Here is an 18467-nt window from a genome sequence, read left to right as displayed (position 1 = left end):
TTTTACACAATAGGTGCCGTTACCCTACGGAGGTCACCGTTTCATAATGAATACCTTACCGACCTATGAGGTACCTATTTACCGCAGCTTCATCACTAACGTATAAAACCTGTTTCCAACCAGAAGTTCAAAGTATGACATGGCCAGCATCAATCTGTATTAACAGAACATATTTATCTTTTAAACGATTGTGTAAGCAATGTACACTCTTTATGGTTTGTTTTCTTTTGCACTTGTAAAAAAAAAAAGGATAAAATTCAGGCGCTAAAACACTTCTGTCGATGTGCAGACATTTTTGGCCGAACTCCAATACTTGCGAATTTCAACACATTACCTAGATAGATTCAGCTGTTTTGTAGACTTTCAAAATACTCATTTACCTTAGCGTGTAAATGTAAAAATTTTGTTTCCAGATAGATTACGAATTGGTTAATATTTCCAGAAAAAAAATACATATCTCTCCAAAAGTTCATTAAAATCGTTTCGCTCTTGTAAAAGTAGTTACAAACTGACTCACTTTACTATTTATAACCAGAATGTACTTTACATTGGGGATTTGCTCTGTACAATGAAAATACCTAGTTGCAATACGCACTATCTACAATATTGAGCATTGTGAAGAAAGAAACGATAGTCTAGTAATGACTAGTATTCATACATATGGTGATCATAGAAAGTACGAAAGCACATAGTATATTATGATAGAAATAAAATAGAAACACTGTCTAAACCTTAGTCTAAACAAAACGTTGCCTAGATATTTAAATAAATAATGCTTTGTCTATGACAACTTATCTTTTATTTTAATCATTAGCCTAATTTGTCAAGATCTAAACTATTGTTAGAATAATCTATTCTACAATTAAAGCCAAAGATAACATAGAAATTCATCCTTAGCTAAATCGAGCAAGACGTTACAAATCGCCGGTGATTGTAGCCGAGTCCAAAGTCCAACTTGAACAGCTGTGAACTCACCGTGAGCGCGTACACGTGCATGCTGCGTGATCGTTGCAAGAACCATTCTATTCGTTGAGCGTTCAACTCTAATACAAATGTGCTAGAGTTTAGAATCGAGAAAAGGAAACCATAGAAAAAGTTTGTACAACTGCGAAGTTTGAATTTAGAATGAATGCATTTTTTTTTTATATCTCTAACAGACTATATATATTCATAGTAAATTGTATACTGTAATAGATACAGCGACCTCGTAATATGCAGAGTTGTACGATCTCCCAATAACAAATGGTAGAACAAAGGTTACTTGCAAGCTGAGGCCTAATAGAGTAAGCTACCATTTTTTTTAGATTCAGTTTTAATAATATCACCCCTAAGAAGGTTAAATTAGAGATGAATTTTTGTGACAACTAAGTACGCACTACTCCAAGCTTTGTAGCTATAACAATATCGTCTATTTATAATTAAAATTAAATTTTATTTGATAACAGAGTGAATGTAGGTAGATGCAAGTGATTCACAAATATTATTTCCTTTCGTACTGGATGTGTCACCGATTACAGAGCAATAAGTACTTTTATCTCAACAATTTAATTAGACGCTTTCGAAATTTCGATCGTATTAATGTTTCAACAAAGAAACCATAAATCAAATGGTACATTACGGCAATGCAAAAGATAATTGCAACCAAATGTGACTGGCTACATTGAAACCTTGCTTTTGGTTTTACACGACCTTGTATAAGTAGAGAATATGATCTCTGAAGATCGTTTAATATATATATACCTACATAAAAATTACGCGCCTTAGAATAATTCGTGTTAATTTTTTATTACTTATATTTTTTTTATCTACGATGAAAAACTTATAGTCTAAATTTGATATGTACAACAGGTTTTTGTAAATAATATATGCGTACAAATATACATATGGCAATTAAAAATTTACATAATATAAATTTCAATGCAAATCAAAGATTTGAATGCATCAGCATGTATATATCGTTAGTAATTAACGACTCAATAATTAACTAGAAGGAACGAGGAAAAATGTACGTTGCTTTTAATTTACTTACATCTAATGGATTTCTCAGTCTACATCGCTTTAACTACATTAACCTTACACTCCAAAGTTCACCACAAGCGGTGGGGTTATTTTTAACTACATGAGTGCTCAAACTCACATTAATTACTCACGTAAAGAGGTCACAAACTCGTGACAAAACGTGGTGAAAAATTTGCCTATATAAGTACTTCGATTTTATGCTGCCCTAGTACTTTGTGTAAAAAAATATGAGGCTAGCTTAGGGTACAATTTCAAATGGTCTATTTTTTACTGCAGACTTTACAAGAACGTGTTAAAATTGTAGCCACAACCAAGTGAAAATTACAGTGGACTTTATTGGCCTACATTGAAAACTAAAACGTAAACAAATTGTGCAATACTTGCAGTACTTACCGACTGCATTGTAAAGTTGCCTAATTATGTTTCTTTCATATACCAACTGAGATGTAATTAAAATACAAGCGTACCCATATCGTTAGTTACCTGTTGATTTACAATGTTCTTTTAATACACTGGCTTCCATCGTTCAACTTTCCAATTGCTATAGTGGACTTTGAGCTGTGACGTCACGCGTACGGCCTCTGTTGGGTTGGGTAACGTTGTCGCATTGTTTGTTACAATATCCTCGTAGTTTCGGTGGTACGCTTGTTAATGCTGGACTTTGATCGAGACCAATACTAGGTGCTTATATTTTTTATCACATTTTCATGTTGTATCATTGGTTACTGTTGTAATATCCTCAATTGGTAACGTGGACTTCGTGCCGTGACGCCACATACGGCCTCTGCATGTAACATTCTCTTCGCATTGTTCGTCACAATTATTATCGTAGACTTTGTACCCTATTAAATCGGAACTTCGGTTTGTAGGGAAATTAACTATTTATTAAACATTCGTACTAATATTTTTTTATCAATATAGATTTGCATATTTTGCGTACATGTAACTTTACTACATAAAAATGTGGTAAGATACATCACCTGTATATTTATGTGCGCCTGGTAACTATTACATGTAACGGAGTTTAATTTACCTGAGAATTGTACGAAGTTGTATGAGGCGGTGGTGGTGATCTTAGTTTCAACAATTTATCGATGATGATGATGATGACATGATGCCAATGAAATTACTGGATACTGTGACTCAAGATCTCCATTACCTCAATGTTGCAACCTCAATGGTGCATTGCAGTGGCTTTACCATTAGGCGAATCGTATGCTCTATTTCCATATAGCTATAAATTATACTACATAGACAATTACGTGTTTTTAATGTATTTTTTACGAAGCCCGCCATGTTTTACCAATACTACAGCTTATAACATCTACCCATCAACTTTCACTTGCATCGCTTGCTTCAAAAACGCAACTTTCGCTAGTTCTCATTGCTGTATATGTTCAACATATTATTATTACATCTAATCTTGTTCATTATATAACTGAAATATTATTTAATTGTAGATTGGACAGTTTATGGATGCTGGGTAAACTCATGCCTTTAAATTTCACTAAAACCATTACTCGGTAAAACAAAGATGTTTTACAACAGAGTTCTAATACTTAATTTATAGGTTAAAAAATTGGATCATCTAATAGTTTTTTTTTAAACTAAATTCGAATCTGAATCGTAGGAAAATACATTTTTAATCTACAATATATTTTTAGAATATTCAATGATTGAATTTTGGTAAAATATATATACCTAATATAAATACCAAAATAAAATTTTGGTAAAATATATATACCTAATATCAATACCAAAATAAAATTTTGGTAACACACAATGTTTTTTCCTATTTTGAAAAACCAATGTCAATTACATTAACCATTATCAAATAAAAGTTGGCAGCCCAAAATAGGTTCATAAAAAGCAATGTTACCATCGCTTTATGAACCTAATAACCTCGCAAATCTTATTTTAAAAAAGAGCATTGGCATTTAATTTTTTTTTTTTTTTACATTCAATAAACTGAAAATATCATAAATTTTTTTAGAGATGCAGCTAAAATTTCAAAGTTTTATTTTTACTATCTTTTTGTAATGTACCCACTAAAAATACAATTTTTGATTTTGCTGCAAACCTACTTCGTTATCATCATTATTTCAGCTATTACTGTTCACTGCTGAACATAGCCTTCCCCATAATGGGGGTGTTACCAGTAGTTGCCACTCTTGACAGGTATATTGGCAACCGCAGTTAGGCTTTAACGATGTTTTAAGAGGGACGCTGCTGCCCATCCTCTACCCTCTCTTAGTCGCCTCTTACGACACCCACGGGAAAAGAAGGGATGTCCTATTCTATGCCGGGACCACACAGCCAATCTACTTATTAATGATTACAGATTAAAACACGGTCTATGTCTTTAAAATAGCTCATTCATTAACAATATTCTACATATATTTTTATTTCGTACGCGATAGTGTTGTTCTGGATATTTCTTTCTAATTTAGATAAACAAAGTCATAGACAACGACTAGTGATTAAACATATAGTTTTTATCATCTTTATGTCGTTGACGTCCCATCCTGTGATATACAGACCTACAGACGTCGGTTACTGAGCGATACGATTGTTGATTGTAGTGGTTGCCAAGCACGGTTACCTCGGAAATGGGGTTATCTGAGGGTTACTTGGTTATGTTTAAATTGTATTTAACATGTAACAATAAGCTTATCTATTTGTAGCCATATTGTTATAATATAGGTTACATAATCAGTCATGTTAACAACAAACAATGTACAAATTTGTACCACAAAAAATACTTCGGTATGGAATCATATCATCGTCGTCATAACAGCTCTAAACTTGTGGGGGGGAGGGGGTTGTTAATAATGGAGACTGAGAATCCCATTGCTAGCAATATACCCAACCAGGTCGGCCTCCTCGCTGTTCCCCCTGGAAACTATCATGGCTATAGATAGAACTATATTTAAGTTAATAATCTATTTACTAATGTAGAAACGTAGTTTACATAGTGATTTGTGTAAGCCTATGTATTTTTTTTTAATTTTTACATTATCATAGATAAAGGAACGATAAACGGATTAAGGCTTGATAACATACATTGTGGGGCACTTCAAACCGGATCCTGTGGACCGAAACGCAATACTAACATGTGTACAAGTATAATTAAAATACTAGCGACATGCCCCGACTCCGCACGGGTGCGATGTAGAAACGAATGTAGTGTCAGTGTGGTGTAATAAATAAAATCACTGTTGTATCCGTTTAAATAGCATTCCATACGCTACATAATTAGTATATATTTAAATCTATATATATATATATATGCCGTCGCTGACTTTTTCGTAGTCCTAATAAAGAGTAACGATTCCATAATATCTTGAAATATGAAAACACCAGAGGAAGATTTTGTACAAAAGTCGTTTGCTTAGGCACCTCTGTCTCATACGTGTTTATACCGTGGAGCAGTTGTGTTTACATGGCTGCATTTCGGTATGAAGAGTGGGATATGTAGTGAATTTACAGGGTACAGAGGAATAACACCTGAGTCCTCAGGAATGGCAAGGTATGTGGGGTATCATGGGCGAAACAGTATACTCTGTTATGTCCATGATACTGCTCATGTCTATAGGCGACGGTTACCACTTTCCATCAGGTGGACCGTCAGCACGTTTGCCATTCTGAGTTGTATATAAAAAATATACCAAAATAGCCTAAAGTAGATAATGTGATATTAAAATTGACAAATATCTTTAGTAAAATAAACAGGAGAAATACTGATTAATTGAGGAATCTCTGCCCCTTTGATATCTGTCCATTTAACAGTTGTTGCCAGGCCATTGTTCTACATAAGTAGTTTACGAATAGATAAGATTAAAATAATCCCAAAGAATTACGCTATCTCACGTGTTTGCTTTAGTCAAGAAAAAATATATTTGTTTTTAAATTTACCATCTTTTAGCCGCGACGCGATAGATAGATAGATACTCTTTATTGTTTCCTCCAAAAGATTACAATAGTAAACTTATTATAAATATAAACAATTACAAGAAATAATCACAGTGAGAAAACAATGGGCGACGTTATTGCTAAAAGCGATCTCTTTCAGGCAACCTTTGGATGGAGAGGAGTTTATAAACACTTTGATTGGAGGCACGATGAAAATGGAAATTTTTGCTAACCAGGATAAAAAGTCTATATCGTTATAGTCGTAGAATACTGTCGGATCTTTATATGTAATCTTTGTCAGATCCGTCAGTATTCTACGACTATGACGATATATTGCTCTATCCCATATAGTATGTATATGCCAAATTTCATAGTGATTGGTGAAAACGCTATAAGGTAAACAAATAAACAAACTCACTTTCACATTTATTATATTAGTAAAAATGATATCTCCTAATCTCACAATAAAAAACAATAAAATAATATAACCTCAGTAATAAACATATATGACAGCTATAAGTTCTAATTCTACGATTAAGGTATCAGTCAGCCATGTTGAATTTTTGTGACGTCACACTATTACTTTTTATACGATTTTAAATGATAAACAAGCTGATAGCCCACGTAATGGAAAGTGGTAACTTGAATGGGGGTACCATAAGCATCCCAGTGTATTCGGTGCTGTTCATGTCTGGGCGACGGTCGCCACTTTCCATTAGATAGGTCGTCGGCTTGCTTGCTATTCTTAGTGCGACAAAAAAAACTAGATGTTCTTAGACAGAGGAATGATAACATATTGTATTTTTACTCTGTCAATCTGTCACTGTACTGGATAACATTATATCTATATAAATTAAAATCAACTGCTGAATGTATGTATGCATCAGTCAAATTTTTTTTTTTTCGTTGAGTTTATAATTAACAGGACAAGGACAACGGAAATAACATTTGAAATAGCGTATAAAAAAAAAGTAAAAATTTAAGTTAAAAAATTGCCTATTTAGGGTCTTACTGCGAGGGGAAGATTTGATTACATTTTTAACCGACTTTAAAAGGAAAGAGGTTCTCAATTCGGTTGTATTTTTTATATTATATGTTGCATATGATGTCCAACCAAAACTAAATATAGTGAAACATGGCGCAAAATTTCAAGCGGTTAAATTGTATAATAAATTACCCACTGCATTAAAAACTATTAAAGATTGGAGAATTTTTAAAATAAAACTTTATACTCTTTTGTTGGAAAGGTGCATCTACTCAATTGATGAATTTTAAAATACTCTTTCATTATTTTATGCCTTACTGATGACTTTTAAATTGATTGTAATGTTATTTTTTGACAATTATTATTGGTTATTTTGTTGTTTCATGTTTTTTTTTTGTTTTGTTATATTTTACGATATCTTCTTGTCACTTGCAAAAATATTCAACACAATGCAATATTGTAACGAATAAAATAAATTGAATAAATTAAAATTGAATATTTGTTATGTACCTCATAACTACATCTGTTATAAGTCGATTTGACAAATTCTTTTTTATCTGCAAGGATGTACTTTTCTATAGAAATGTTATCAAAATCGTTAGGCGAGGATGAAATGGCAGGTCAGTTAGCCTAAGTTAGTTTCAAGTAGAAACCGCGTTGAGGTCGACCTGATAGGATATATTGATAGTAATGGGGACTAACCTCCCCATTACCATTTTCATCCGGTTTGCCCTGTGATATAATCCACCTCGGTCTACTATACATCAGTGCGTATCTTAGTGGGCTATCACTAATGTAATCTGAAACGAGTAGGTATTCATGTGCCACTACGGTGCCTATTTTTTTTTTTTTTTTTTTTTTACAACACAGGGGGCAAACGAGCATGCGGCTCACCTGATGGTAAGTGACTACCGCCGCCCATGGTCACCCACAACACCTACGGCATTGCAGGTGTGCTGCCGGCCTTTTAAAAAGGAATATGCTCTTTTCTTGAAGGTTATGTTGTCGTATCGGTTCGGAAATACTGCTGCTGGAAGTTGATTCCAAAGAGTGGTTGTGCGTGGGAGAAAGTGCCTTGAAAAACGCACGGTGGAGGACCGCCACTCGTCCAGATGGTTGGGATGAAATTTTAGTTTATGGCGGGTTTATCTCTAAAAGAAAAAATAAAGGCCTCACGATTAGGTCGTAAATTAACGAAAACAATTTTCTAGTATTTAATATATATATATATATATTTTTTTTTTTTTTTACAACACAGGGGGCAAACGAGCATGCGGCTCACCTGATGGTAAGTGACTACCGCCGCCCATGATCACCCACAACACCAGCGGCATTGCAGGTGTGCTGCCGGCCTTTTAAAAAGGAATATACTCTTTTCTTGAAGGTTATGTTGTCGTATCGGTTCGGAAATACTGCTGCTGGAAGTTGATTCCAAAGAATGGTTGTGCGTGGAAGAAAGTGCCTTGAAAAACGCACGGTGGAAGACCGCCAAGTTAATGACATCATCATCATATCCAAATAAACATACCTTTCAATAGACAAAATAGAACAGTTGTCACTTTCTTTCAAATTGTGAATGAATTAGCGTAAAAGAAAGAGACAAAACAGTTCAATAGACAAAATAAGTTTTTAAGACGTTTGACGTTTTTATGAAAATGAGCGTTAATCTTGTTGACGATGGAGATTAATTAGCATTTAATTGAATTTGGAATTCATCATTGTACTTTATACGCTTGTATTACTTCCACAGATTATTAAGAAAAAAAAAATAGTAATACTTTTTAAAATAGGTTACAAATGGTTAAAACATTCCGTAACTTAAACGCAAATGAATTTTAACTCAAAAACACATATGCTTGTTTACTGTTCAATCATTAATGTTATGGATACTTTTAAATGGTTGCTCTAATGACATCATTCTCGAACTAGAGTGCCCTGTATGAAAAACTAGACTGTGAACTAGTTAAGCGTAACTTGCCCAAACAAATACCAACATCCTTGACCTGGGTCTGTACACAAAGAAGTGTTTTATTAACAATGTCTTCGATTGAAAAGCACAAATGATTGAAATTTGTAATCAAATAGCAATTTCATGTGGTCGCCGAGTATAAGCAGTCGGTACTCATGCATTTTGTAGTTTTTCTATAGATTATATTTTTGTTTAATAACTTTAAGGACATCATCTTGCGTTACAATCAGGCCAGCAACTTTGCCAATACAAAGCAACGTTATACTTGCATTAATTTAAAGGTTATTTCTCTCTTTCTTTCTTTTTTCATTTAAGAGGTACTTCTGGTTGTTGCATCAAATTCATACATTTTAAAGATTGTTTATATTATTAAAAATAAAGATACTGCCCTATTTAAGTCTTCAGAATGCATTTTATTAATTATATATACAATTGTTACAATTTTTAATTATACCACTTTTCTTAACGACAGAATCCATGGAAAGGCAAAAAAAAGACAAATTTTTAATTTTTGTTTTATAACATGTTTTTATCTTGGCTGTGTAAATTGTACAATAATTAAAATAGGAAAATTCAAGGTAACATATGAACATAACGAACTGCCGCCCTGTCTAGTTTTTGCCTTTGCTAATATAAAAAAAAAAAACAGGTATGTAAGAGAAACGTAAAAATAATTTTGCGAGATATTTTTAAATCATTACGAACCTAGTATAATGCCTGGCGAAACTGCGTCAGTTACTTACGTATACCATAGGTACGTTACGTTGGTCACGTATGACTCTCATCGTAGCTTGTTCACCCACGTTCACTGAGTTAAAAACTTACCTATCAAGTATACGGAAGACATATCATTGATAACAATGTAATTGTTAACATAATTGCGTTTAAATATAATACTTCTTGTGAAGGCTGGCCTATACTTTGGTCAACGCATTTCCATTGCTATTCAGCGTGGAAATGCAGCAAGTATCCTAGGCACCCTACCAGCTGGCAGTGATCTCAAAGATTTTTTTATCTTTAAATATATATACATATATGTTTTTTATTTTTTTATTACTTATTTTTAATTATATATCAAGATTAACTATCTCTTCTATTTAGATATTACTGACTGTATTAGTGAGACTGATATTATTGAGACTGTGCAATATTATGCATTTATTGTGGGTCTTTTTAACAATATCTGACTATCTAGCTAATGATTTAATGCTATATCTATCTAAGCTATGATTCTATCGTATCTGTTTCTTCCATCACCCAGTCTGGCCAAGATTCTGGTCCATTTTCTGGTCCAATGTTTGATATGCGATAATGTTCGCTTCGTTGCCCATTAAGTTTAAAACATATTTATATGAGGAGAATAAATCAAAGTACATAAGTACACTTTGATATTTCATCACATTTCCTTTATATAATTATTCGGGCTGACCATAACTACAAAAACAAATACAATATCTAAACTTTTAGTATTGTAAATATTTTGTACGATAAACGAGTTAAGCAACGATCAGTAAGTAGGTATGACGAATATTGACCAAGTTACTAAGTATATATTTAACATTGCATCGGACATTATTCAGGCCACTGTTTGCGCTGTATTATCAATTTATTTTTCGCTTACAAAAGCTTATACTGTATATTTTATTTCGTGCTTGCACTTCTTCGACTGCATAATTTATATGTAAAGTAATGTTTCACAAAATTGCATTAAATTAATGCAGGTATATACCTACTTCTCAAGTTAGAATATCTTGTATTATGTGAAATGATTTTAGACCTAAAGGTAGTTTACAAAGGTTTGTTTCCTTAACAGCCCTGATCAACTAATAGAGGTCGTCAGATAGACCAATACAATAGAATAATGAACATATAATAAAACTGTAGAGGTCGAATATCTGGACATAGAAAAAAAAAAACGGTAAAAACCATGTTAAAAGTGAAATAGAACACATCCAAATTTTTTCAAATTTTTTGTTCTCTGTCTGTTTGTATGGGCTAATCTCTGAAATTGTTAGATCGATTTAAATGAAACATCCCCGGTCAACATTTTAGATACCTTTAATCATGGAATATTAAAGAGTTCCCGTGGGTTAGTTAAAAAACTATAGTAACTAATACAGCTTAGTACACAACCTACTTAAGTCATTTTGACTTAAGGAAAAGAGTATCCAGTATTCCCAGATATAATAAATAGGTAGGTACATACATCGATACATACTAAACACGAATAACAAATACCACACGGACATGGTCACAGGCATTAGCAAGTACCAAATGAAAGAATTCTTGAGCTAACATTTTGTTTTAAATATAGTAGTGATCTATCATTCTTATAAAAAAGGCAAAGGCGAGGTCTCAAGACGACATCAAGGTCTTTGCCAAAAACTCAATGGCCCGAGTTTAGGCACGTGATAATCGCAAAAAGGTTGTAAAACGAAACCACGTATCACGACTTCGAATCGTGCATTGGAGAATTTCCAACTTTCGTAATTATCACCGATTGAGTCTATTATGTTACACATTGTTACCATAATTTTATGGAATACCGAGAAATTATTTTAATAATGTTAATTTTGAATAGATACAAGGAAAGAGGAAGATCAAACGTGGCATGGAGGAACTGTGCCAAAGAACAATGAATAATGTATGTTATAGGAAAAGTCAAGTTGGATGAAATTTCAATCATACAAATTGATCTTTGAAATTGATGGTGAGTATTCACAGTTAGAATATAAATAAAAAGAAGAAATGAGACGACTGAATTAGAAAAGGAAAGGTAATAAAATACTTCGGGCAATAAAATAAAAGGCATTAAAAAGAAACGAAAAAAGGAAAAGATTTGACTCCAAATAATGAGAAAAAGAACGCCATTCTGAAGATGATTATTTATGACTAAATATCTGATGAAAAAAAACTGTTCTAACGAATTTTCTTATACATACCATAAATGTAAATAATAATTAAAAATAGATATGTCAATAACATTATCGTGGTTTCAACAGTGATATTATAAGTTGCTGATAAATCCACAACAACACATGTGGAAAAAGCAAAATGTCATAAAATGAAGTTGGCTGTGTACAGAATCTATGTACAGAAGCTATATGAGAAATTGACAACTCGTCGAACCTGTTACATTTTTAATTTATGAAAATAATTCATTTAAATATTAAATAACTTAATTGACCAAAATAATATATGGTACAAAAGGTGAATTTAAAGCTAGTAGCATTCTCTACCAGTCTACCTTTGGGACGAACAGTGAATCACGAACGCGGTACTTCATTATTGGGATAGATAAAGAAATAACAATTAATAATACAATATAAATAATACATATATAAATAACAAATAATAATAATAATAACAATTTTTTTAGATAATTCATATATAATTGATGAGTATTTCAAGCTTAAATTGTTTTGTGTATCAGTTGATTTGAACATTGCCAAAGAAAGGCTAAAGTGATTTTGTAATTTCGTCGTTACATTACATTTATTTTATTTATCCACTTCTTGCATTATTGTTTAGAAAGTACAGCTCGCAAATTTTATTAACTATGAATCGTTCCGATTGAATATTCTTTTATTAATATAATTTAGGTTCAAGAAACAACAAGATTTGAAAAAAGTAGGAAATATGTTAAGGATTTCGCCGTCAATGCCCTGGCACAGAACGGGCCACCTCTTCCTGTACCATAGGTGTTGTAAAAACCGGCTAAGGTAGGGCGAGGGATTGGCAGCAGCGTCCCTCTTAAAACATCTCTAAAGGCCTAACAGCGGTTGCCAACCAGAATGCCAAGCGTGGCAATTACTGGCAAAACACTCCTTATGAATAAAGCTTATGTATTGGAATAAAAATGTTAGGAGTTAGAAATAAGCAGTCGTGTTTAACCATTATTTTATGGTACATACACCTGAATGCAACAAATCAATTCGAGCGAAATTTAAAGCATAATTCAAAGTTATTCTGACCCAAAACAAGTCTCGTTCACTTGGTCAATCGACTGAACTAGAAAAATTATTTCTTTTTTAGTTCAGTCGACCCGATAATTATATGATAATATGTATTATGTAGAAGTATACAATTTAAACAGATGTTTTAAACTGTATGCATACTCACAGCACGGTCGTACTGAATTTAAATACAAATAAAGCTTTTTTTTTTACAATAAGCGTATGGTGTTAGTAACAAATTAAAGACAATGGCCCGAGCTCTGAATAATTAGGTTTCGAAGCAACAAAAAAAATATATATATGTAAACGAATGGAGAGTGTTCTTTTAGAAATGGGCAATGTCAAGAGATACGCGGTCAAACAAAGTAAACAGTGGTACGATAACTACTTGACAGTAACAGTTATGAGGTCACAGAAGTTTGTTTTAGCTGTTTTGTACTCGAATATAAATAAAATATTTAAAGTGTTACTGTCGATGATGACTTATTTAAAGAACAATAGGATTAAACTCATTTATACATACATATGTTTAAATGCGGAGTATATATATATATATATATATATATATATATATATATATATATATATATATATATATATATATATATATATATATATATATATATCTTTATTGCACTTGTAAGTTACATATAAAATAATCTATTTATAAATGTTGTGATCTCTTCCAGTCAACCCAGTACAGTAAGAAAGCATTTCGTTAGTGGGCAGCTGAAGTGCTACAACTATTAATACATAAACAAATATATAGTTAAATAAAATATTAAAATATATAATAAAATATTACATAAATACATACACTATAAATACATACAATACCTACCTACTTATATATGTTAAAATAAATTAATATACTACTTACATTAGAAATTTTGTTTAATGATTTTAAGATTTGACAGTTCAATTAGAATATAAGTATATGGTATAATGTCAGAAACTAGTTTAAGTCCACGACTTTCACTGTTTTGTATTTGAATATCTCAATGTTAGCAGTGACAAGATATAAGTTTTCTATACATACTATATACGGACATAGGTAAATATATGTATAGAAAGCTAAGATAGCTAAACTTCGATAGTTAAGTGAAGACAAAACTTTACTTAGATAGGTAAGAATTCATTTGTTTTTTAATACCATACAAATGTGTTATCCATTCAGATTGATAATTTGAATTATATATATTTCTTACATATATATATTCAGTTAAAATATAATACTTTTCCCAAAACACAATCGGTCTAAGTTTTCAACCGACTTCAAAAAAGAAGGTTCTCAGTTCGTTTGTCTTTTTATGTTTGTTACCCCATAACTCGGTCAGTTGTAAATTTATCTGTGTCTCTTTTTATCTGCAAGATATACTTACAAATTGTACAAAATCAGTTAAGTAGTGCAGGTTTGAAATCAAAACAACTGGATTTGCCACATTTGAAGTTCGGTTTCCTTGTTGTGGTACATATATGTACCTATTTCTTGATCACCAATATATAAATCCCTAATAGGTAATTCGTGAAAAACAATTTATAAATCAACAAATAATAGGTATAATAAATGAAGGTTAATCTTAATACTCATTAGTATTTACATAAGCCCAAATACAAAAAATAATATTAACTCGACGAACAATAACATATTTGTGCTCAGCATTATCTACTAAGGGCATTCGTGATAGTATATCAGGGTTCATGTAAACAGATAAGTGGCACCTACTACAGTTTCGACGCCCGTGTCGAAAACAATATACGAGTAGCATACTGGCCAAGGACGTGACACACACGCCTTACTTGGGTTCCGTTGAAATAGCTAGAATAATTTCCGCACAAAATTGGAATCCGGAATGGAAGTGGGTGTGGAACTGGTTTGCGGAAGGTATTTAAAGGTATGATAGACACATGACTATAATTTAGATGTATAGGATACTGACCATAGATAATATAGATAGAGCATCAAGAGTCAAAAACGTGTCAACATTTACATAGTCAGGTAACTGCAAAGATTTCAGAATAGTCGTTCTTAGGGTAACTGGACATTTGGTTGCCTCAATTTGCCACAAAATCTGTTTTTAAATAAAGACAAAACGCGTCATTTATTCAGTGATGCAAGTAATTAGATTAAACATATTCCACACCGTGTCGATTTTTTTAATTTGAATTAGGAATTGAAATATGAAATTTTGATTTTTTTTTAAACCTTGCAATAAAATTTATCTTATATACTGAATAGTAAGTATACGTTATGGTAATCCTATTCACGCAATATAGTTAAAAAAATTGACCTATTTTTAGTGAAACATACAAATTTTTCTTTTCTTTAATATTTTGGATAAACAATGTATTCCAGTTGTTTCTTGCGATTCGTAGACATATTTGGATCATAGTAAAGTATATAAATATATTATGATCTAAACACTAAACCTGATTACATAAAAACATGCTGTTTAATTAGATAATTACATATAAAATAAATGTTGAGTAGTGGAAGAACACAAAATGGCTGCCGACCCGATAAGCGCGCGAAATCAACTAAAACTGAGGTAAACATCGCGCGAAGGACACATTATTATAATGCCACAATGTGTGTCATCACATATAGTCTTATGTACAATAAACAACTTTATCAAATAAATAAATATAACATATTTATAAAACTAATAACATGAGATAAAAATGGTAGGTATCAAAGTATAAGTTAATAAAATATGCATTTTTGACATTTGACAGCTGGAAGGACAATATGAAAGACTTTTCTATTATTTAAAATGTACATAAATAGAGAAGATAGATAAATATTATATTTATCCTACCATTTAAGATCTAGTATATACCTAGCGTTTATACTTTAATTTGCATTTTATCGTAATAATACAACCACGCTACGAACTGTTTTGAAATGTGTAAAGAGGTTCTCTGTCTATGGCTTACGTATAAGTTTTTAAATTATTTTAAGTTGTATACATTCCTGAGGTTATTTTAAAAGATACTCTGGTATGCAGCTACATTTATGGACTGTTTCTATAAATAAATAATATCTCTTTCAACGAATGCTAGTGGGCGAAGCACAGTATTTACAATTTCTTTCATGGAAGATTATTGTTTAATGTTGATGTACTACATAAACATAACTTAATTGACTTTCGTAAAGAGAAGGGTTTTAAATCGTTTATCTTTTTGTATGTTATGCAAATTACGAAAGAGATTTATCAATCACAACTGAATGGAGATGTCTGTAGGGCCCGCTCTAGACGGATGTATGTCGACCAAATAGGCGACGTGCTCAAGAAGGGCCAAATGAAAAGTATCCATAAATGGCAAGCGTAGGTATAATTATGAATAGATTGATGAATGTGGACTTATAGAGGAAGCGGAAGAGGTCCGTTTGAGTCGAAGCATTTGGCGTTCCATAGTTACTGTTTGATCTAATGGGGTACAAGCGTGACGGATATGTATGTATTATGTATGTTATGCGATTACATTGTCAATTCTGAACCGATTTTGATTTCTTTTTATAATAAACAGGGTTTGCTACAGTATTAGGCCCATATTAATTTCATTAATTGAGACTACAATTTATTTGAGGAATAAAAACTATTTGTAACAACACACAACCCCGCATTCTAAATTTAAATATCTCTCACGATTGCAGTCTCCATAAAAAGAGTTTCTATTTTGTAGTATATTCTATGACTTTTGTGCCTACAGTTGGCAACATTGTTAACACTTCTCTCTGTAATGGCGTCATACATTAAAGTGAATTTGTTTTTAAGTGTTTTTTAATTACGAGGGAAAGCTATTTAAGCGTACAAAGTACGTTCAATGTTTTACATTATATATTTTATAATTTCTAAGGTTTAAAAAGTAACTTTAATAATATATCCTTAAACAATCAAATGTTTCAAACATCACAATGAGTTCTTTTTATAGATTTGGCAATGGGCTTGTAATCTGTGGTCTTGTCTGTTGTCTGTTCTTGTTAATTAGTAGAACAATATTAGTAATGATGTATTTTTATACAATATCGCTATATTACTTCTTAATATAAATAACTTGTTATACAATCATTTAATTTGTAATTTTAAATAAATAAAGGCGACCTTATCGTTAAGCAATTGTTTCACAGACAACCTTTGAGTAGAGGACATTAAGAAAACGAACAAAGGGTGGGGTGGTACGCTATTATATAGATATTAATATATACAAATGGGGGGAAAGGCATTGTTAGTAATGGAGACTTAACATCCCATTGCTAGCAATATACCCAACCAGGTCGACCTCCTCGCGGTTCCCCCTGGAAACTATCATGGTTAATTCCTGATGAATTCATCATGATGTGCTAACTGGCCTGTTTTCATTCTCATCTATCACACTTCACTGGTGCTCCGCCAGCGTATCCCGTTAGCGCAGGTGGAGTTACATACCATTTTCACCTATATAAAAAAAATCATATAAATACATTGTTAAATACGTTATTATCTCTATATATCTTGTAAATAATTTACTGGAAGAAAAGGTATGCATAAACACGATCTCGTATTGTATAGTACAGTACATACAGTATACAGTAAGTACCATACAATTGCGCAGCTATTGTGAAACTAACAAAACAACATACCAGGTAATACATATATTTTATAAATAAATATGATAACATTAATAAATAAATATGAATACATAAATAAATAAAGTAAACCACTGTCTAAACGAGATTATCAATTTGTCCATATTTTTTATTACGTGAAAATGTGTTCAGAATCAATTTTGTTACACAAGTCTCCAATATTTAATGTTGGGGAGAAGGTATTGTTAGTAATGGGGAGGTTAGTCCCCAACGCTGTCAATAGGTATACCTTATCAGGTCGACCTCCACGCGGTTCCCCCTGGAAACAATCGTGACTAGTTTATTGTTGAATTCGTCACGATGGGCAATCTGACTTGCCTTTTCATCCTCACCAATCATCCCTCACTGGTGCCCCGCTAGTGTATACCGATGTCGCAGGCGGGGTTTTTTTTATGGGTGAAAATCGTATGGTTACCCCGCCTGCGCTAACGGGATACGCTGGCGGAGCACCAGTGAAGGGTGATAGATGAGAATGAAAACAGGCCAGTTAGCCCATCATGATGAATTCATCAGGAATTAACCATGATAATTTCCAGAGAGACCCGCGAGCAGGTCGACCTGGTTGGGTATATTACTAGCAATGGGATTCTCAGTCTCCATTACTAACAATCCCTTTCCCCCCGCAGGCGGGGTTACCACACTATTATCATGTATTTAAAAAAAAAAGTTAATATTTACTCCCGTGTTAGTCAGATGTTAACTTCCTAACGATAAGACCTAACAAACTAAAATGTATTTACTCCAAATTATATAACAAATAGGTATAAATTATATTTTTTTTTCTTACTACTCTACTTGAATTGGTAAATATTTTCCTTTGAATTATATCTTCTTTTAGTTATCTAGGAAATTAATGATTTAAAAATAAAATTGATACAGAAATAATAATCAATTATTAAAATATTTAATAAACAACAAATAAATCATTTAACAAAAAAATCTATATTGCTATTAACTAAACTAACTTTAGTTATTTATACATTTTAATAAAAAACT

At 32.1% G+C, this 18467-nt stretch overlaps 1 protein-coding gene across 1 annotated transcript in view; it reads left to right on the top strand.

Annotated features, from left to right (window-relative positions):
* LOC113511249 (E3 ubiquitin-protein ligase MYLIP) overlaps window positions 1-18467 on the top strand; it is a 41804-nt gene that overhangs the window by 1169 nt on the left and 22168 nt on the right. The gene's annotated exons all lie outside the window — the stretch shown is intronic.

The sequence above is a fragment of the Galleria mellonella genome, unplaced genomic scaffold (genome assembly GCF_026898425.1).
Source record: "Galleria mellonella isolate WM207_F2 unplaced genomic scaffold, CSIRO_AGI_GalMel_v1 utg109, whole genome shotgun sequence".
Lineage (NCBI taxonomy): Eukaryota > Metazoa > Arthropoda > Insecta > Lepidoptera > Pyralidae > Galleria > Galleria mellonella.
This window is presented reverse-complemented; position numbering and strand designations above follow the sequence as displayed.